Genomic DNA, 25,119 nt, shown 5'->3' with positions numbered 1-25,119 from the left:
ACCTGTACCCCTCCATAACCTCCCTGTCTCACTGGAACGTACCAATGCAGAACTCCACACAAATATGCCCTGAACCTGTACCCCTCCATAACCTCCCTGTCTCACTGGAACGTACCATTGCAGAACACCACACAAATATGCCCTGAACCTGTACCCCTCCATAACCTGCCTGTCTCACTGGAACGTACCAATGCAGAACTCCACACAAATATGCCATGAACCGGTACCCTCCAGAACCTCCCTGTCTCACTGGAAAGTACCAATGCTGAACTCCACACAAATATGCCATGAGCCTGTACCCGTCCATAACCTCCCTCTCTCATTGGATCGTCCCACTGCAGAACTCCACACAAATTTGCCCTGATCCTGTACCCCTCCATAACCTCCCTGTCTCACTGGAACGTACCAATGCAGAACTCCACACAAATATGCCCTGAACCTGTACCCCTCCATAACTTCCCTGTCTCACTGGAACGCACCAATGCCGAACTCCACTCAAATATGCCCTGAACCTGTACCCCTCCATAACCTTCTGTCTCACTGGAACGTACCATTGCAGAACACCACACAAATATGCCCTGAACGTGTAACCGCCCATAACCTCCTTGTCTCACTGGAACGCACCAATGCAGAACTCCACACAAATTTGCCCTGAACCTGTACCCCTAAATAACCTCCCTGTCTCACTGGAACGTACCAATGCAGAATTCCACACACATATGCCCTGAACGTGTACCCGCCCATAACCTCCTTGTCTCACTGGAACGCACCAATGCAGAAATCCACACAAATTTGCCCTGAACCTGTACACCTCCATAACCTCCCTGTCTCACTGAAAAGTACCAATGCAGCACTCCACACAAATATGCCCTGAACCTGTCCCCCTCCATAACTTCCCTGTCTCACTGGAACGTACCATTGCAGAAAACCACACGAATATGCCCTGAATCTGTACCCCTCCATAACCTCCCTGTCTCACTGCAAAGGTACCAATGCAGAACTCCACACAAATATGCCATGAACCGGTACCCTCCATAACCTCACTGTCTCAGTGGAAAGTACCAATTCAGAACTCCATACAAATATGCCCTGAACCTGTACCCGACCATAACCTCCCTGTCTCCCTGGAACGCACCAATGCCGAACTCCACTCAAATAAGCCCTGAACCTGTACCCCTCCATAATCTTCTGTCTCACTGGAACGTACCATTGCAGAACACCACACAAATATGCCCTGAAAGTGTAACCTCCCATAACCTCCTTGTCTCACTGGAACGCACCAATGCAGAACTCCACACAAATTTGCCCTGATCCTGTACCCCTCCATAACCTCCCTGTCTCACTGGAACGTACCAATGCAGAACACCACACAAATATGCCCTGAACCTGTACCCGCCCATAACCTCCTTGTCTCACTGGAACGTACCAACGCAGAACTCCACACAAATTTGCACTGATCCTGTACCCGACCATAACCTCCCTGTCTCACTGGAACGTACCAATGCAGAACACACAAATATGCCTTGAAACTGTACCCCTCCATAACCTCCCTGTCTCACTGGAACGTACCAATGCAGAACTCCACACAAATATGCCCTGAACCTGTACCCGTCCATAACCTCCCTGTCTCATTGGATCGTCCCACTGCAGAACTCCACACAAATATGCCATGAACCGGTATCCGACCATAACCTCCTTGTCTCAATGGAATGTACCACTGCTTAACTCCACACAAATATGCCCTGAACCTGTACCCTCCATAACCTCCCTGTCTCAGTGGAACGTACCAATGCCGAACTACACACAAATATGCCCTGAACCTGTACCCCTCCAAAAACCACCTGTCTCACTGGAACGTACCAATGCAGAACTCGACACAAATATGCCCTGAACCTGTACCCCTCCATAACCTCCCTGTCTCACTGGAACGCACCAATGCCGAACTCCACTCAAATATGCCCTGATCCTGCACCGGACATAACTTCCCTGTCTCACTGAAACGTACCATTGCAGAACACCACACAAATATGCCCTGAACCTGTACCCCTCCATAACCTGCCAGTCTCACTGGAACGTACCATTGCAGAACTCCACACAAATATGCCATGAACCGGTACCCTCCATAACCTCCCTGTCTCACTGGAAAGTACCAATGCAGAACTCCACACAAATATGCCCTGAACCAGTACCCGACCATAACCTCCCTGTCTCACTGGAACGTACCACTGCAGAACTCCACACAAATATGCCCTGAACCTGTGCCCTCCATAAACTCCCTGTCTCACTGGAACGTACCAATGCAGAACTACAAACAAATATGCCCTGAACCTGTACCCCTCCATAACCTCACTGTCTCACTGGAACGTACCAATGCAGAACTCCACACAAATATGCCCAGAACCTGTACCCCTCCATAACTTCCCTGTCTCACTGGAACGCACCAATGCCGAACTCCACTCAAATATGCCCAAAGCCTGTACCCCTCCATAACCTTCTGTCTCACTGGAACGTACCATTGCAGAACACCACAAAAATATGCCCTGAAAGTGTACCCGCCCATAACCTCCTTGACTCACTGGAACGCACCAATGCAGAACTCCACACAAATTTGACCTGAACCTGTACCACTCCATAACCTCCCTGTCTCACTGGAACGTACCAATGAAGAACACCACACAAATATGCCCTGAACCTGTACCCTCCATAACTTATCTGTCTCACTGGAACGTACCAATGCAGAACTACACACAAATATGCCCTGAACCTGTACCCCTCCATAACCTCCCTGTCTCACTGGAACGTACCATTGCAGAACACCACACAAATATGCCCTGAACCTGTACCCCTCCATACCCTCCCTGTCTCACTGGAACGTACCAATGCTGAACTCCACACAAATATGCCATGAGCCTGTACCGCTCCATAACCTTCCTGTCTCACTGGAACGTACCAATGCAGAACTCCACACAAATATGCCCTGAACCTGTACCCTCCATAACCTCCCTGCCTCACTGGAACGTACCAATGCAGAACTACAAACAAATATGCCGTGAACCTGTACCACTCCATAACCTCCCTGACTCACCGGAACGTACAAATGCAGAACTACACTCAAATATGCCCTGAACCTGTACCCCTCCATAACCTCCCAGTCTCTCAGGAACGTACCACTGCAGAACACCACGTAAATATGCCCTGAACGTGTACCCGCCCATAACCTCCTTGTCTCACTGGAACGTACCAACGCAGAACTCCACACAAATATGCCCTGAACCTGTACCCGACCATAACCTCCCTGTCTCACTGGAAATTACCACTGCAGAACTACACACAACTATGCCCTGAACCTGTACCCTCCTTAAACTCCCTGTCTCACTGGAACGTACCAATGCGGAACTACAAACAAATATGCCCTGAACCTGTACCCCTCCATAACCTCCCTGTCTCACTGGAGCGTACTAATGCAGAACACCACACAAATATGCCCTGAAAGTGTACCCGCCCATAACCTCCTTGTCTCACTGGAACGCACCAATGCAGAACTCCACACAAATTTGCCCTGAACCTGTACCCCTGCAAAACCTCCCTGTCTCACTGGAACGTACCAATTCAGAACTCCACACAAATATGCCCTGAACCTGCACCCTCCATAACCTCCCTGTCTCACTGGAACGTACCAGTGCAGAACTACACACAAATATGCCCTGAACCTGTACCCCTCCATAACCTCCCTGTCTCACTGGAACGCACCAATGCCGAACTCCACTCAAATATGCCCTGATCCTGTACCGTGCATAACCTCCCTGTCTCACTGGAACGTACCATTGCAGAACTCATGACAAATATGCCCTGAACCTGTACCCGTCCATAACCTCCCTGTCTCATTGGATCGTCCCACTGCAGAACTCCACACAAATATGCCATGAACCGGTACCATCCATAACCTCCCTGTCTCACTGGAAATTACCAATGCAGAATTCCACAGAAATATGCCCTGAACGTGTACCCGCCCATAACCTCCTTGTCTCACTGGAACGCACCAATGCGGAACTCCACACAAATATGCCCTGAACCTGTACCCTCCATAACCTCCCTGTCTCTCTGGAACGTACCAATGCAGAACTCCACACAAATATGCCATGAACCGGTACCCTCCATAACCTCCCTGTCTCACTGGAAAGTACCAATGCAGAACTCCACAGAAAAATGCCCTGAACCTGTACCCGACCATAACCTCCCTGTCTCACTGGAACGTATCACTGCAGAACTCCACACAAATATGCCATGAACCTGTACCCTCCATAACCTCCCTGTCTCACTGGAACGTACCAATGCAGAACTACAAACAAATATGCCGTGAACCTGTACCCCTCCATAACCTCCCTGTCTCACTGGAACGTACCAATGCAAAACTCCACACAAATATGCCCTGAACCTGTACCCCTCCATAACTTCCCTGTCTCACTGGTACGCACCAATGCCGAACTCCACTCAAATATGCCCTGAACCTGTACCCCTCCATAACCTCCCTGTCTCACTGGAACGTACCACTGAAGAACACCACAGAAATATGCCCTGAACGTGTACCCGCTCATAAGCTCCTTGTCTCACTGGAACGTACCAACGCAGAACTCCACACAAATATGCCCTGAACCTGTACCCTCCATAACCTCCCTGTCTCACTGGAACGTAACAATGCAGAACTACACACAAATATGCCCTGAACCTGTACCCCTCCATAACCTCCCTGTCTCACTGGAACGCACCAATGCCGAACTCCACTCAAATATGCCCTGATCCAGTACCGTGCATAACCTCCCTGTCTCACTGGAACGTACCATTGCAGAACACCACACAAATATGCCCTGAACCTGTACCACTCCATAACCTCCCTGTCTCACTGGAACGTACCAAAGCAGAACTCCACACAAATATGCCCTGAACCTGTACCCGTCCATAACCTCCCTGTCTCATTGGATCGTCCCACTGCAGAACTCCACACAAATATGCCATGAACCGGTACCCTCCAAAACCTCCCTGTCTCACTGGAAAGTACCAATGCAGAACTACACACAAATATGCCCTGAACCTGTACCCCTCCATAACCTCCCTGTCTCACTGGAACGCACCAATGCCGAACTCCACTCAAATATGCCCTGATCCAGTACCGTGCATAACCTCCCTGTCTCACTGGAACGTACCATTGCAGAACACCACACAAATATGCCCTGAAAGTGTAACCGCCCATAACCTCCTTGTCTCACTGGAACGCACCAATGCAGAACTCCACACAAATTTGCCCTGAACCTGTACCCCTCAATAACCTCCCTGTCTCACTGGAACGTACCAATGCAGAGCTCCACTCAAATATGCCCTGATCCTGTACCGTGCATAATCTCCCTGTCTCACTGGAACGTACCAATGCAGAATTCCACACAAATATGCCCTGAACGTGTACCCGCCCACAACCTCCTTGTCTCACTGGAACGCACCAATGCAGAAATCCACACAAATTTGCCCTGAACCTGTCCACCTCCATAACCTCCCTGTCTCACTGAAACGTACTAATGCAGAACTCCACACAAATATGCCCTGAACCTGTACCCCTCCATAACCTCCCTGTCTCACTGGAACGTACCATTGCAGAAAACCACACAAATATGCCCTGAACCTGTACCCCTCCATAACCTCCCTGTCTCACTGGAACGTACCAATGCAGAACTCCACACAAATATGCCATGAACCGGTACCCTCCATAACCTCACTGTCTCAGTGGAAAGTTCCAATACAGAACTCCATACAAATATGCCCTGAACCTGTACCCGACCATAACCTCCCTGTCTCACTGGAACGCACCAATGCCGAACTCCACTCAAATATGCCCTGAACCTGCACCCCTCCATAATCTTCTGTCTCACTGGAACGTACCATTGCAGAACACCACACAAATATGCCCTGAAAGTGTAACCGCCCATAACCTCCTTGTCTCACTGGAACGCACCAATGCAGAACTCCACACAAATTTGCCCTGATCCTGCACCCCTCCATAACCTCCCTGTCTCACTGGAACGTACCAATGCAGAACTCCACACAAATATGCCCTGAACCTGTACCCGCCCATAACCTCCTTGTCTCACTGGAACGTACCAACGCAGAACTCCACACAAATTTGCCCTGAACCTGTACCCGACCATAACCTCCCTGTCTCACTGGAACGTACCAATGCAGAACTCCACACAAATATGCCATGAACCGGTACCCGACCATAACCTCCTTGTCTCAATGGAATGTACCACTGCTTAACTCCACACAAATATGCCCTGAACCTGTACCCTCCATAACCTCCCTGTCTCACTGGAACGTACCAATGCAGAACTACACACAAATATGCCCTGAACCTGTACCCCTCCAAAAACTCCCTGTCTCACTGGAACGTACCAATGCAGAACTCGAAACAAATATGCCCTGAACCTGTACCCCTCCATAACCTCCCTGTCTCACTGGAACGCACCAATGCCGAACTCCACTCAAATATGCCCTGATCCTGCACCGGACATAACTTCCCTGTCTCACTGGAACGTACCATTGCAGAACACCACACAAATATGCCCTGAACCTGTACCGCTCCATAACCTCCCTGTCTCACTGGAACGTACCAAAGCAGAACTCCACACAAATATGCCCTGAACCTGTACCCGTCCATAACCTCCCTGTCTCATTGGATCGTCCCACTGCAGAACTCCACACAAATATGCCGTGAACCGGTACCCTCCAAAACCTCCCTGTCTCACTGGAAAGTACCAATGCAGAACTACACACAAATATGCCCTGAACCTGTACCCCTCCATAACCTCCCTGTCTCACTGGAACGCACCAATGCCGAACTCCACTCAAATATGCCCTGATCCAGTACCGTGCATAACCTCCCTGTCTCACTGGAACGTACCATTGCAGAACACCACACAAATATGCCCTGAAAGTGTAACCGCCCATAACCTCCTTGTCTCACTGGAACGCACCAATGCAGAACTCCACACAAATTTGCCCTGAACCTGTATCCCTCAATAACCTCCCTGTCTCACTGGAACGTACCAATGCAGAGCTCCACTCAAATATGCCCTGATCCTGTACCGTGCATAATCTCCCTGTCTCACTGGAACGTACCAATGCAGAATTCCACACAAATATGCCCTGAACGTGTACCCGCCCACAACCTCCTTGTCTCTCTGGAACGCACCAATGCAGAAATCCACACAAATTTGCCCTGAACCTGTCCACCTCCATAACCTCCCTGTCTCACTGAAACGTACTAATGCAGAACTCCACACAAATATGCCCTGAACCTGTACCCCTCCATAACCTCCCTGTCTCACTGGAACGTACCATTGCAGAAAACCACACAAATATGCCCTGAACCTGTACCCCTCCATAACCTCCCTGTCTCACTGGAACGTACCAATGCAGAACTCCACACAAATATGCCATGAACCGGTACCCTCCATAACCTCACTGTCTCAGTGGAAAGTTCCAATACAGAACTCCATACAAATATGCCCTGAACCTGTACCCGACCATAACCTCCCTGTCTCACTGGAACGCACCAATGCCGAACTCCACTCAAATATGTCCTGAACCTGTACCCCTCCATAATCTTCTGTCTCACTGGAACGTACCATTGCAGAACACCACACAAATATGCCCTGAAAGTGTAACCGCCCATAACCTCCTTGTCTCACTGGAACGCACCAATGCAGAACTCCACACAAATTTGCCCTGATCCTGCACCCCTCCATAACTTCCCTGTCTCACTGGAACGTACCAATGCAGAACTCCACACAAATATGCCCTGAACCTGTACCCGCCCATAACCTCCTTGTCTCACTGGAACGTACCAACGCAGAACTCCACACAAATTTGCCCTGAACCTGTACGCGACCATAACCTCCCTGTCTCACTGGAACGTACCAACGCAGAACTCCACACAAATTTGCCCTGAACCTGTACCCGACCATAACCTCCCTGTCTCACTGGAACGTACCAATGCGGAACTCCACACAAATATGCCATGAACCGGTACCCGACCATAACCTCCTTGTCTCAATGGAATGTACCACTGCTTAACTCCACACAAATATGCCCTGAACCTGTACCCTCCATAACCTCCCTGTCTCACTGGAACGTACCAATGCAGAACTACACACAAATATGCCCTGAACCTGTACCCCTCCAAAAAATCCCTGTCTCACTGGAACGTACCAATGCAGAACTCGAAACAAATATGCCCTGAACCTGTACCCCTCCATAACCTCCCTGTCTCACTGGAACGCACCAATGCCGAACTCCACTCAAATATGCCCTGATCCTGCACCGGACATAACTTCCCTGTCTCACTGGAACGTACCATTGCAGAACACCACACAAATATGCCCTGAAAGTGTAACCGCCCATAACCTCCTTGTCTCACTGGAACGCACCAATGCAGAACTCCACACAAATTTGCCCTGAACCTGTACCCCTCAATAACCTCCCTGTCTCACTGGAACGTACCAATGCAGAGCTCCACTCAAATATGCCATGATCCTGTACCGTGCATAATCTCCCTGTCTCACTGGAACGTACCAATGCAGAATTCCACACAAATATGCCCTGAACGTGTACCCGCCCACAACCTCCTTGTCTCACTGGAACGCACCAATGCAGAAATCCACACAAATTTGCCCTGAACCTGTCCACCTCCATAACCTCCCTGTCTCACTGAAACGTACTAATGCAGAACTCCACACAAATATGCCCTGAACCTGTACCCCTCCATAACCTCCCTGTCTCACTGGAACGTACCATTGCAGAAAACCACACAAATATGCCCTGAACCTGTACCCCTCCATAACCTCCCTGTCTCACTGGAACGTACCAATGCAGAACTCCACACAAATATGCCATGAACCGGTACCCTCCATAACCTCACTGTCTCAGTGGAAAGTTCCAATACAGAACTCCATACAAATATGCCCTGAACCTGTACCCGACCATAACCTCCCTGTCTCACTGGAACGCACCAATGCCGAACTCCACTCAAATATGCCCTGAACCTGTACCCCTCCATAATCTTCTGTCTCACTGGAACGTACCATTGCAGAACACCACACAAATATGCCCTGAAAGTGTAACCGCCCATAACCTCCTTGTCTCACTGGAACGCAACAATGCAGAACTCCACACAAATTTGCCCTGATCCTGCACCCCTCCATAACCTCCCTGTCTCACTGGAACGTACCAATGCAGAACTCCACACAAATATGCCCTGAACCTGTACCCGCCCATAACCTCCTTGTCTCACTGGAACGTACCAACGCAGAACTCCACACAAATTTGCCCTGAACCTGTACCCGACCATAACCTCCCTGTCTCACTGGAACGTACCAATGCAGAACTCCACACAAATATGCCATGAACCGCTACGCGACCATAACCTCCTTGTCTCAATGGAATGTACAACTGCTTAACTCCACACAAATATGCCCTGAACCTGTACCCTCCATAACCTCCCTGTCTCACTGGAACGTACCAATGCAGAACTACACACAAATATGCCCTGAACCTGTACCCCTCCAAAAACTCCCTGTCTCACTGGAACGTACCAATGCAGAACTCGAACCAAATATGCCCTGAACCTGTACCCCTCCATAACCTCCCTTTCTCACTGGAACGCACCAATGCCGAACTCTACTCAAATATGCCCTGATCCTGCACCGGACATAACTTCGCTGTCTCACTGGAACGTACCATTGCAGAACACCACACAAATATGCCCTGAAAGTGTAACCGCCCATAACCTCCTTGTCTCACTGGAACGCACCAATGCAGAACTCCACACAAATTTGCCCTGAACCTGTACCCCTCAATAACCTCCCTGTCTCACTGGAACGTACCAATGCAGAGCTCCACTCAAATATGCCCTGAACCTGTACCCCTCCATTACCTCCCTGTCTCACTGGAACGTACCATTGCAGAAAACCACACAAATATGCCCTGAACCTGTACCCCTCCATAATCTTCTGTCTCACTGGAACGTACCATTGCAGAACACCACACAAATATGCCCTGAAAGTGTAACCGCCCATAACCTCCTTGTCTCACTGGAACGCAACAATGCAGAACTCCACACAAATTTGCCCTGATCCTGCACTCCTCCATAACCTCCCTGTCTCACTGGAACGTACCAATGCAGAACTCCACACAAATATGCCCTGAACCTGTACCCGCCCATAACCTCCTTGTCTCACTGGAACGTACCAACGCAGAACTCCACACAAATTTGCCCTGAACCTGTACCCGACCATAACCTCCCTGTCTCACTGGAACGTACCAATGCAGAACTCCACACAAATATGCCATGAACCGGTACCCGACCATAACCTCCTTGTCTCAATGGAATGTACCACTGCTTAACTCCACACAAATATGCCCTGAACCTGTACCCTCCATAACCTCCCTGTCTCACTGGAACGTACCAATGCAGAACTCCACACAAATATGCCCTGAACCTGTACCCGTCCATAACCTCCCTGTCTCATTGGATCGTCCCACTGCAGAACTCCACACAAATATGCCATGAACCGGTACCCGACCATAACCTCCTAGTCTCAATGGAATGTACCACTGCTTAACTCCACACAAATATGCCCTGAACCTGTACCCTCCATAACCTCCCTGTCTCAGTGGAACGTACCAATGCCGAACTACACACAAATATGCCCTGAACCTGTACCCCTCCAAAAACCCCCTGTCTCACTGGAACGTACCAATGCAGAACTCGACACAAATATGCCCTGAACCTGTACCCCTCCATAACCTCCCTGTCTCACTGGAACGCACCAATGCCGAACTCCACTCAAATATGCCCTGTTCCTGCACCGGACATAACTTCCCTGTCTCACTGGAACGTACCATTGCAGAACACCACACAAATATGCCCTGAACCTGTACCCCTCCATAACCTGCCAGTCTCACTGGAACGTACCACTGCAGAACTCCACACAAATATGCCATGAACCGGTACCCTCCATAACCTCCCTGTCTCACTGGAAAGTACCAATGCAGAACTCCACACAAATATGCCCTGAACCAGTACCCGACCATAACCTCCCTGTCTCACTGGAACGTACCACTGCAGAACTCCACACAAATATGCCCTGAACCTCTACCCTCCATAACCTCCCTGTCTCACTGGAACGTACCAATGCAGAACTACAAACAAATATGCCCTGAACCTGTACCCCTCCATAACCTCACTGTCTCACTGGAACGTACCAATGCAGAACTCCACACAAATATGCCCAGAACCTGTACCCCTCCATAACTTCCCTGTCTCACTGGAACGAACCAATGCCGAACTCCACTCAAATATGCCCTGAGCCTGTACCCCTCCATAACCTTCTGTCTCACTGGAACGTACCATTGCAGAACACCACAAAAATATGCCCTGAAAGTGTACCCGCCCATAACCTCCTTGACTCACTGGAACGCACCAATGCAGAACTCCACACAAATTTGACCTCAACCTGTACCACTCCATAACCTCCCTGTCTCACTGGAACGTACCAATGAAGAACACCACACAAATATGCCCTGAACCTGTACCCTCCATAACTTATCTGTCTCACTGGAACGTACCAATGCAGAACTACACACAAATATGCCCTGAACCTGTACCCCTCCATAACCTCCCTGTCTCACTGGAACGTACCATTGCAGAACACCACACAAATATGCCCTGAACCTGTACCCCTCCATACCCTCCCTGTCTCACTGGAACGTACCGATGCTGAACTCCACACAAATATGCCATGAGCCTGTACCCCTCCATAACCTCCCTGTCTCACTGGAACGTACCAATGTAGAACTCCACACAAATATGCCCTGAACCTGTACCCTCCATAACCTCCCTGTCTCACTGGAACGTACCAATGCAGAACTACAAACAAATATGCCGTGAACCTGTACCACTCCATAACCTCCCTGACTCACCGGAACGTACAAATGCAGAACTACACTCAAATATGCCCTGAACCTGTACCCCTCCATAACCTCCCAGTCTCTCAGGAACGTACCACTGCAGAACACCACGTAAATATGCCCTGAACGTGTACCCGCCCATAACCTCCCTGTCTCACTGGAAATTACCACTGCAGAACTACACACAAATTTGCCCTGAACCTGTACCCCTGCAAAACCTCCCTGTCTCACTGGAACGTACCAATTCAGAACTCCACACAAATATGCCCTGAACCTGCACCCTCCATAACCTCCCTGTCTCACTGGAACGTACCAGTGCAGAACTACACACAAATATGCCCTGAACCTGTACCCCTCCATAACCTCCCTGTCTCACTGGAACGCACCAATGCCGAACTCCACTCAAATATGCCCTGATCCTGTACCGTGCATAACCTCCCTGTCTCACTGGAACGTACCATTGCAGTACACCAAACAAATATGCCCTGAACCTGTACCCCTCCATAACCTCCCTGTCTCACTGGAACGTACCAATGCAGAACTCCACACAAATATGCCCTGAACCTGTACCCGTCCATAACCTCCCTGTCTCATTGGATCGTCCCACTGCAGAACTCCACACAAATATGCCATGAACCGGTACCATCCATAACCTCCCTGTCTCACTGGAAATTACCAATGCAGAATTCCACAGAAATATGCCCTGAACGTGTACCCGCCCTGAAACTCCTTGTCTCACTGGAACGCACCAATGCAGAACTCCACACAAATATGCCCTGAACCTGTACCCTCCATAACCTCCCTGTCTCACTGGAACGTACCAATGCAGAACTCCACACAAATATGCCATGAACCGGTACCCTCCATAACCTCCCTGTCTCACTCGAAAGTACCAATGCAGAACTCCACAGAAATATGCCCTGAACCTGTACCCGACCATAACCTCCCTGTCTCACTGGAACGTACCACTGCAGAACTCCACACAAATATGCCATGAACCTGTACCCTCCATAACCTCCCTGTCTCACTGGAACGTACCAATGCAGAACTACAAACAAATATGCCGGGAACCTGTACCCCTCCATAACCTCCCTGTCTCACTGGAACGTACCAATGCAAAACTCCACACAAATATGCCCTGAACCTGTACCCCTCCATAACTTCCCTGTCTCACTGGAACGCACCAATGCCGAACTCCACTCAAATATGCCCTGAACCTGTACCCCTCCATAACCTCCCTGTCTCACTGGAACGTACCACTGAAGAACACCACAGAAATATGCCCTGAACGTGTACCCGCTCATAAGCTCCTTGTCTCACTGGAACGTACCAACGCAGAACTCCACACAAATATGCCCTGAACCTGTACCCTCCATATCCTCCCTGTCTCACTGTAACGTAACAATGCAGAACTACACACAAATATGCCCTGAACCTGTACCCCTCCATAACCTCCCTGTCTCACTGGAACGCACCAATGCCGAACTCCACTCAAATATGCCCTGATCCAGTACCGTGCATAACCTCCCTGTCTCACTGGAACGTACTATTGCAGAACACCACACAAATATGCCCTGAACCTGTACCACTCCATAACCTCCCTGTCTCACTGGAACGTACCAATGCAGAAGTCCACACAAATATGCCCTGAACCTGTACCCGTCCATAACCTCCCTGTCTCATTGGATCGTCCCACTGCAGAACTCCACACAAATATGCCATGAACCGGTACCCTCCAAAACCTCCCTGTCTCACTGGAAAGTACCAATGCAGAACTACACACAAATATGCCCTGAACCTGTACCCCTCCATAACCTCCCTGTCTCACTGGAACGTCCCACTGCAGAACTCCACACAAATATGCCCTGAACCTGTACCCCTCCAAAAACCCCCTGTCTCACTGGAACGTACCAATGCAGAACTTGACACAAATATGCCCTGAACCTGTACCCCTCCATAACCTCCCTGTCTCACTGGAACGCACCAATGCCGAACTCCACTCAAATATGCCCTGTTCCTGCACCGGACATAACTTCCCTGTCTCACTGGAACGTACCATTGCAGAACACCACACAAATATGCCCTGAACCTGTACCCCTCCATAACCTGCCAGTCTCACTGGAACGTACCACTGCAGAACTCCACACAAATATGCCATGAACCGGTACCCTCCATAACCTCCCTGTCTCACTGGAAAGTACCAATGCAGAACTCCACACAAATATGCCCTGAACCAGTACCCGACCATAACCTCCCTGTCTCACTGGAACGTACCACTGCAGAACTCCACACAAATATGCCCTGAACCTCTACCCTCCATAACCTCCCTGTCTCACTGGAACGTACCAATGCAGAACTACAAACAAATATGCCCTGAACCTGTACCCCTCCATAACCTCACTGTCTCACTGGAACGTACCAATGCAGAACTCCACACAAATATGCCCAGAACCTGTACCCCTCCATAACTTCCCTGTCTCACTGGAACGCACCAATGCCGAACTCCACTCAAATATGCCCTGAGCCTGTACCCCTCCATAACCTTCTGTCTCACTGGAACGTACCATTGCAGAACACCACAAAAATATGCCCTGAAAGTGTACCCGCCCATAACCTCCTTGACTCACTGGAACGCACCAATGCAGAACTCCACACAAATTTGACCTGAACCTGTACCACTCCATAACCTCCCTGTCTCACTGGAACGTACCAATGAAGAACACCACACAAATATGCCCTGAACCTGTACCCTCCATAACTTATCTGTCTCACTGGAACGTACCAATGCAGAACTACACACAAATATGCCCTGAACCTGTACCCCTCCATAACCTCCCTGTCTCACTGGAACGTACCATTGCAGAATACCACACAAATATGCCCTGAACCTGTACCCCTCCATACCCTCCCTGTCTCACTGGAACGTACCGATGCTGAACTCCACACAAATATGCCATGAGCCTGTACCCCTCCATAACCTCCCTGTCTCACTGGAACGTACCAATGTAGAACTCCACACAAATATGCCCTGAACCTGTACCCTCCATAACCTCCCTGTCTCACTGGAACGTACCAATGCAGAACTACAAACAAATATGCCGTGAACCTGTACCACTCCATAACCTCCCTGACTCACCGGAACGTACAAATGCAGAACTACACTCAAATATGCCCTGAACCTGTACCCCTCCATAACCTCCCAGTCTCTCAGGAACGTACCACTGCAGAACACCACGTAAATATGCCCTGAACGTGTACCCGCCCATAACCTCCCTGTCTCACTGGAAATTACCACTGCAGAACTACACACAAATATGCCCTGAACCTGTACCCTCCTTAATCTCCCTGTCTCACTGGAACGTACCAATGCGGAACTACAAACAAATATGCCCTGAACCTGTACCCCTCCATAACCTCCCTGTCTCACTGGAGCGTACTAATGCAGAACACCACACAAATACGCCCTGAAAGTGTACCCGCCCATAACCTCCTTGTCTCACTGGAACGCACCAATGCAGAACTCCACACAAATTTGCCCTGAACCTGTACCCCTGCAAAACCTCCCTGTCTCACTGGAACGTACCAATTCAGAACTCCACACAAATATGTCCTGAACCTGCACCATCCATAACCTCCCTGTCTCACTGGAACGTACCAGTGCAGAACTACACACAAATATGCCCTGAACCTGTACCACTCCATAACCTCCCTGTCTCACTGGAACGCACCAATGCCGAACTCCACTCAAATATGCCCTGATCCTGTACCGTGCATAACCTCCCTGTCTCACTGGAACGTACCATTGCAGTACACCAAACAAATATGCCCTGAACCTGTACCCCTCCATAACCTCCCTGTCTCACTGGAACGTACCAATGCAGAACTCCACACAAATATGCCCTGAACCTGTACCCGTCCATAACCTCCCTGTCTCATTGGATCGTCCCACTGCAGAACTCCACACAAATATGCCATGAACCGGTACCATCCATAACCTCCCTGTCTCACTGGAAATTACCAATGCAGAATTCCACAGAAATATGCCCTGAACGTGTACCCGCCCTGAACCTCCTTGTCTCACTGGAACGCACCAATGCAGAACTCCACACAAATATGCCCTGAACCTGTACCCTCCATAACCTCCCTGTCTCACTGGAACGTACCAATGCAGAACTCCACACAAATATGCCATGAACCGGTACCCTCCATAACCTCCCTGTCTCACTGGAACGTACCAATGCAGAACTACAAACAAATATGCCGGGAACCTGTACCCCTCCATAATCTCCCTGTCTCACTGGAACGTACCAATGCAAAACTCCACACAAATATGCCCTGAACCTGTACCCCTCCATAACTTCCCTGTCTCACTGGAACGCACCAATGCCGAACTCCACTCAAATATGCCCTGAACCTGTACCCCTCCATATCCTCCCTGTCTCACTGGAACGTACCACTGAAGAACACCACAGAAATATGCCCTGAACGTGTACCCGCTCATAAGCTCCTTGTCTCACTGGAACGTACCAACGCAGAACTCCACACAAATATGCCCTGAACCTGTACCCTCCATATCCTCCCTGTCTCACTGTAACGTAACAATGCAGAACTACACACAAATATGCCCTGAACCTGTACCCCTCCATAACCTCCCTGTCTCACTGGAACGCACCAATGCCGAACTCCACTCAAATATGCCCTGATCCAGTACCGTGCATAACCTCCCTGTCTCACTGGAACGTACCAATGAAGAACACCACACAAATATGCCCTGAACCTGTACCCTCCATAACTTATCTGTCTCACTGGAACGTACCAATGCAGAACTACACACAAATATGCCCTGAACCTGTACCCCTCCATAACCTCCCTGTCTCACTGGAACGTACCATTGCAGAACACCACACAAATATGCCCTGAACCTGTACCCCTCCATACCCTCCCTGTCTCACTGGAACGTACAGATGTAGAACTCCACACAAATATGTCATGAGCCTGTACCCCTCCATAACATCCCTGTCTCACTGGAACGTACCAATGTAGAACTCCACACAAATATGCCCTGAACCTGTACCCTCCATAACCTCCCTGTCTCACTGGAACGTACCAATGCAGAACTACAAACAAATATGCCGTGAACCTGTACCACTCCATAACCTCCCTGACTCACCGGAACGTACAAATGCAGAACTACACTCAAATATGCCCTGAACCTGTACCCCTCCATAACCTCCCAGTCTCTCAGGAACGTACCACTGCAGAACACCACGTAAATATGCCCTGAACGTGTACCCGCCCATAACCTCCCTGTCTCACTGGAAATTACCACTGCAGAACTACACACAAATATGCCCTGAACCTGTACCCTCCTTAATCTCCCTGTCTCACTGGAACGTACCAATGCGGAACTACAAACAAATATGCCCTGAACCTGTACCCCTCCATAACCTCCCTGTCTCACTGGAGCGTACTAATGCAGAACACCACACAAATACGCCCTGAAAGTGTACCCGCCCATAACCTCCTTGTCTCACTGGAACGCACCAATGCAGAACTCCACACAAATTTGCCCTGAACCTGTACCCCTGCAAAACCTCCCTGTCTCACTGGAACGTACCAATTCAGAACTCCACACAAATATGCCCTGAACCTGCACCCTCCATAACCTCCCTGTCTCACTGGAACGTACCAGTGCAGAACTACACACAAATATGCCCTGAACCTGTACCCCTCCATAACCTCCCTGTCTCACTGGAACGCACCAATGCCGAACTCCACTCAAATATGCCCTGATCCTGTACCGTGCATAACCTCCCTGTCTCACTGGAACGTACCATTGCAGTACACCAAACAAATATGCCCTGAACCTGTACCCCTCCATAACCTCCCTGTCTCACTGGAACGTACCAATGCAGAACTCCACACAAATATGCCCTGAACCTGTACCCGTCCATAACCTCCCTGTCTCATTGGATCGTCCCACTGCAGAACTCCACACAAATATGCCATGAACCGGTACCATCCATAACCTCCCTGTCTCACTGGAAATTACCAATGCAGAATTCCACAGAAATATGCCCTGAACGTGTACCCGCCCTGAACCTCCTTGTCTCACTGGAACGCACCAATGCAGAACTCCACACAAATATGCCCTGAACCTGTACCCTCCATAACCTCCCTGTCTCACTGGAACGTACCAATGCAGAACTCCACACAAATATGCCATGAACCGGTACCCTCCATAACCTCCCTGTCTCACTGGAAAGTACCAATGCAGAACTCCACAGAAATATGCCCTGAACCTGTACCCGACCATAACCTCCCTGTCTCACTGGAACGTACCACTGCAGAACTCCACACAAATATGCCATGAACCTGTACCCTCCATAACCTCCCTGTCTCACTGGAACGTACCAATGCAGAACTACAAACAAATATGCCGGGAACCTGTACCCCTCCATAACCTCCCTGTCTCACTGGAACGTACCAATGCAAAACTCCACACAAATATGCCCTGAACCTGTACCCCTCCATAACTTCCCTGTCTCACTGGAACGCACCAATGCCGAACTCCACTCAAATATGCCCTGAACCTGTACCCCTCCATAACCTCCCTGTCTCACTGGAACGTACCACTGAAGAACACCACAGAAATATGCCCTGAACGTGTACCCGCTCATAAGCTCCTTGTCTCACTGGAACGTACCAACGCAGAACTCCACACAAATATGCCCTGAACCTGTACCCTCCATATCCTCCCTGTCTCACTGTAACGTAACAATGCAGAACTACACACAAATATGCCCTGAACCTGTACCCCTCCATAACCTCCCTCTCTCACTGGAACGCACCAATGCCGAACTCCACTCAAATATGCCCTGATCCAGTACCGTGCATAACCTCCCTGTCTCACTGGAACGTACCATTGCAGAACACCACACAAATATGCCCTGAACCTGTACCACTCCATAACCTCCCTGTCTCACTGGAACGTACCAATGCAGAACTCCACACAAATATGCCCTGAACCTGTACCCGTCCATAACCTCCCTGTCTCATTGGATCGTCCCACTGCAGAACTCCACACAAATATGCCATGAACCGGTACCCTCCAAAACCTCCCTGTCTCACTGGAAAGTACCAATGCAGAACTACACACAAATATGCCCTGAACCTGTACCCCTCCATAACCTCCCTGTCTCACTGGAACGTCCCACTGCAGAACTCCACACAAATATGCCCTGAACCTGTACCCCTCCAAAAACCCCCTGTCTCACTGGAACGTACCAATGCAGAACTCGACACAAATATGCCCTGAACCTGTACCCCTCCATAACCTCCCTGTCTCACTGGAACGCACCAATGCCGAACTCCACTCAAATATGCCCTGTTCCTGCACCGGACATAACTTCCCTGTCTCACTGGAACGTACCATTGCAGAACACCACACAAATATGCCCTGAACCTGTACCCCTCCATAACCTGCCAGTCTCACTGGAACGTACCACTGCAGAACTCCACACAAATATGCCATGAACCGGTACCCTCCATAACCTCCCTGTCTCACTGGAAAGTACCAATGCAGAACTCCACACAAATATGCCCTGAACCAGTACCCGACCATAACCTCCCTGTCTCACTGGAACGTACCACTGCAGAACTCCACACAAATATGCCCTGAACCTCTACCCTCCATAACCTCCCTGTCTCACTGGAACGTACCAATGCAGAACTACAAACAAATATGCCCTGAACCTGTACCCCTCCATAACCTCACTGTCTCACTGGAACGTACCAATGCAGAACTCCACACAAATATGCCCAGAACCTGTACCCCTCCATAACTTCCCTGTCTCACTGGAACGCACCAATGCCGAACTCCACTCAAATATGCCCTGAGCCTGTACCCCTCCATAACCTTCTGTCTCACTGGAACGTACCATTGCAGAACACCACAAAAATATGCCCTGAAAGTGTACCCGCCCATAACCTCCTTGACTCACTGGAACGCACCAATGCAGAACTCCACACAAATTTGACCTGAACCTGTACCACTCCATAACCTCCCTGTCTCACTGGAACGTACCAATGAAGAACACCACACAAATATGCCCTGAACCTGTACCCTCCATAACTTATCTGTCTCACTGGAACGTACCAATGCAGAACTACACACAAATATGCCCTGAACCTGTACCCCTCCATAACCTCCCTGTCTCACTGGAACGTACCATTGCAGAACACCACACAAATATGCCCTGAACCTGTACCCCTCCATACCCTCCCTGTCTCACTGGAACGTACCGATGCTGAACTCCACACAAATATGCCATGAGCCTGTACCCCTCCATAACCTCCCTGTCTCACTGGAACGTACCAATGTAGAACTCCACACAAATATGCCCTGAACCTGTACCCTCCATAACCTCCCTGTCTCACTGGAACGTACCAATGCAGAACTACAAACAAATATGCCGTGAACCTGTACCACTCCATAACCTCCCTGACTCACCGGAACGTACAAATGCAGAACTACACTCAAATATGCCCTGAACCTGTACCCCTCCATAACCTCCCAGTCTCTCAGGAACGTACCACTGCAGAACACCACGTAAATATGCCCTGAACGTGTACCCGCCCATAACCTCCCTGTCTCACTGGAAATTTCCACTGCAGAACTACACACAAATATGCCCTGAACCTGTACCCTCCTTAATCTCCCTGTCTCACTGGAACGTACCAATGCGGAACTACAAACAAATATGCCCTGAACCTGTACCCCTCCATAACCTCCCTGTCTCACTGGAGCGTACTAATGCAGAACACCACACAAATACGCCCTGAAAGTGTACCCGCCCATAACCTCCTTGTCTCACTGGAACGCACCAATGCAGAACTCCACACAAATTTGCCCTGAACCTGTACCCCTGCAAAACCTCCCTGTCTCACTGGAACGTACCAATTCAGAACTCCACACAAATATGCCCTGAACCTGCACCCTCCATAACCTCCCTGTCTCACTGGAACGTACCAGTGCAGAACTACACACAAATATGCCCTGAACCTGTACCCCTCCATAACCTCCCTGTCTCACTGGAACGCACCAATGCCGAACTCCACTCAAATATGCCCTGATCCTGTACCGTGCATAACCTCCCTGTCTCACTGGAACGTACCATTGCAGTACACCAAACAAATATGCCCTGAACCTGTACCCCTCCATAACCTCCCTGTCTCACTGGAACGTACCAATGCAGAACTCCACACAAATATGCCCTGAACCTGTACCCGTCCATAACCTCCCTGTCTCATTGGATCGTCCCACTGCAGAACTCCACACAAATATGCCATGAACCGGTACCATCCATAACCTCCCTGTCTCACTGGAAATTACCAATGCAGAATTCCACAGAAATATGCCCTGAACGTGTACCCGCCCTGAACCTCCTTGTCTCACTGGAACGCACCAATGCAGAACTCCACACAAATATGCCCTGAACCTGTACCCTCCATAACCTCCCTGTCTCACTGGAACGTACCAATGCAGAACTCCACACAAATATGCCATGAACCGGTACCCTCCATAACCTCCCTGTCTCACTGGAACGTACCAATGCAGAACTACAAACAAATATGCCGGGAACCTGTACCCCTCCATAACCTCCCTGTCTCACTGGAACCTACCAATGCAAAACTCCACACAAATATGCCCTGAACCTGTACCCCTCCATAACTTCCCTGTCTCACTGGAACGCACCAATGCCGAACTCCACTCAAATATGCCCTGAACCTGTACCCCTCCATAACCTCCCTGTATCACTGGAACGTACCACTGAAGAACACCACAGAAATATGCCCTGAACGTGTACCCGCTCATAAGCTCCTTGTCTCACTGTAACGTAACAATGCAGAACTACACACAAATATGCCCTGAACCTGTACCCCTCCATAACCTCCCTGTCTCACTGGAACGCACCAATGCCGAACTCCACTCAAATATGCCCTGATCCAGTACCGTGCATAACCTCCCTGTCTCACTGGAACGTACCATTGCAGAACACCACACAAATATGCCCTGAACCTGTACCACTCCATAACCTCCCTGTCTCACTGGAACGTACCAATGCAGAACTCCACACAAATATGCCCTGAACCTGTACCCGTCCATAACCTCCCTGTCTCATTGGATCGTCCCACTGCAGAACTCCACACAAATATGCCATGAACCGGTACCCTCCAAAACCTCCCTGTCTCACTGGAAAGTACCAATGCAGAACTACACACAAATATGCCCTGAACCTGTACCCCTCCATAACCTCCCTGTCTCACTGGAACGCACCAATGCCGAACTCCACTCAAATATGCCCTGATCCAGTACCGTGCATAACCTCCCTCTCTCACTGGAACGTACCATTGCAGAACACCACACAAATATGCCCTGAAAGTGTAACCGCCCATAACCTCCTTGTCTCACTGGAACGCACCAATGCAGAACTCCACACAAATTTGCCCTGAACCTGTACCCCTCAATAACCTCCCTGTCTCACTGGAACGTACCAATGCAGAGCTCCACTCAAATATGCCCTGATCCTGTACCGTGCATAATCTCCCTGTCTCACTGGAACGTACCAATGCAGAATTCCACACAAATATGCCCTGAACGTGTACCCGCCCACACCCTCCTTGTCTCACTGGAACGCACCAATGCAGAAATCCACACAAATTTGCCCTGAACCTGTACACCTCCATAACCTCCCTGTCTCACTGAAACGTACTAATGCAGAACTCCACACAAATATGCCCTGAACCTGTACCCCTCCATAACCTCCCTGTCTCACTGGAACGTACCATTGCAGAAAACCACACAAATATGCCCTGAACCTGTAACCCTCCATAACCTCCCTGTCTCACTGGAACGTACCAATGCAGAACTCCACACAAATATGCCATGAACCGGTACCCTCCATAAACTCACTGTCTCAGTGGAAAGTTCCAATACAGAACTCCATACAAATATGCCCTGAACCTGTACCCGACCATAACCTCCCTGTCTCACTGGAACGCACCAATGCCGAACTCCACTCAAATATGCCCTGAACCTGTACCCCTCCGTAATCTTCTGTCTCACTGGAACGTACCATTGCAGAACACCACACAAATATGCCCTGAAAGTGTAACCGCCCATAACCTCCTTGTCTCACTGGAACGCACCAATGCAGAACTCCACACAAATTTGCCCTGATCCTGTACCCCTCCATAACCTCCCTGTCTCACTGGAACGTACCAATGCAGAACTCCACACAAATATGCCCTGAACCTGTACCGCCCATAACCTCCTTGTCTCACTGGAACGTACCAACGCAGAACTCCACACAAATTTGCCCTGAACCTGTACCCGACCATAACCTCCCTGTCTCACTGGAACGTACCAATGCAGAACTCCACACAACTATGCCATGAACCGGTACCCGACCATAACCTCCTTGTCTCAATGGAATGTACCACTGCTTAACTCCACACAAATATGCCCTGATCCTGCACCGGACATAACTTCCCTGTCTCACTGGAACGTACCATTGCAGAACACCACACAAATATGCCCTGAACCTGTACCCCTCCATAACCTGCCAGTCTCACTGGAACGTACCAATGCAGAACTCCACACAAATATGCCATGAACCGGTACCCTCCATAACCTCCCTGTCTCACTGGAAAGTACCAATGCAGAACTCCACACAAATATGCCCTGAACCAGTACCCGACCATAACCTCCCTGTCTCACTGGAACGTACCACTGCAGAACTCCACACAAATATGCCCTGAACCTGTACCCTCCATAACCTCCCTGTCTCACTGGAACGTACCAATGCTGAACTACAAACAAATATGCCCTGAACCTGTACCCCTCCATAACCTCACTGTCTCACTGGAACGTACCAATGCAGAAATCCACACAAATATGCCCAGAACCTGTACCCCTCCATAACTTCCCTGTCTCACTGGAACGCACCAATGCCGAACTCCACTCAAATATGCCCTGAGCCTGTACCCCTCCATAACCTTCTGTCTCACTGGAACGTACCATTGCAGAACACCACAAAAATATGCCCTGAAAGTGTACTCGCCCATAACCTCCTTGACTCACTGGAACGCACCAATGCAGAACTCCACACAAATTTGACCTGAACCTGTACCACTCCATAACCTCCCTGTCTCACTGGAACGTACCAATGAAGAACACCACACAAATATGCCCTGAACCTGTACCCTCCATAACTTATCTGTCTCACTGGAACGTACCAATGCAGAACTACACACAAATATGCCCTGAACCTGTACCCCTCCATAACCTCCCTGTCTCACTGGAACGTACCATTGCAGAACACCACACAAATATGCCCTGAACCTGTACCCCTCCATACCCTCCCTGTCTCACTGGAACGTACCAATGCTGAACTCCACACAAATATGCCATGAGCCTGTACCGCTCCATAACCTTCCTGTCTCACTGGAACGTACCAATGCAGAACTCCACACAAATATGCCCTGAACCTGTACCCTCCATAACCTCCCTGCCTCACTGGAACGTACCAATGCAGAACTACAAACAAATATGCCGTGAACCTGTACCACTCCATAACCTCCCTGACTCACCGGAACGTACAAATGCAGAACTACACTCAAATATGCCCTGAACCTGAACCCCTCCATAACCTCCCAGTCTCTCAGGAACGTACCACTGCAGAACACCACGTAAATATGCCCTGAACGTGTACCCGCCCATAACCTCCTTGTCTCACTGGAACGTACCAACGCAGAACTCCACACAAATATGCCCTGAACCTGTACCCGACCATAACCTCCCTGTCTCACTGGAAATTACCACTGCAGAACTACACACAACTATGCCCTGAACCTGTACCCTCCTTAAACTCCCTGTCTCACTGGAACGTACCATTGCGGAACTACAAACAAATATGCCCTGAACCTGTACCCCTCCATAACCTCCCTGTCTCACTGGAGCGTACTAATGCAGAACACCACACAAATATGCCCTGAAAGTGTACCCGCCCATAACCTCCTTGTCTCACTGTAACGCACCAA

This window comes from Hemitrygon akajei, unplaced genomic scaffold (genome assembly GCF_048418815.1).
Source record: "Hemitrygon akajei unplaced genomic scaffold, sHemAka1.3 Scf000095, whole genome shotgun sequence".
NCBI lineage: Eukaryota > Metazoa > Chordata > Chondrichthyes > Myliobatiformes > Dasyatidae > Hemitrygon > Hemitrygon akajei.
This window is presented reverse-complemented; position numbering follows the sequence as displayed.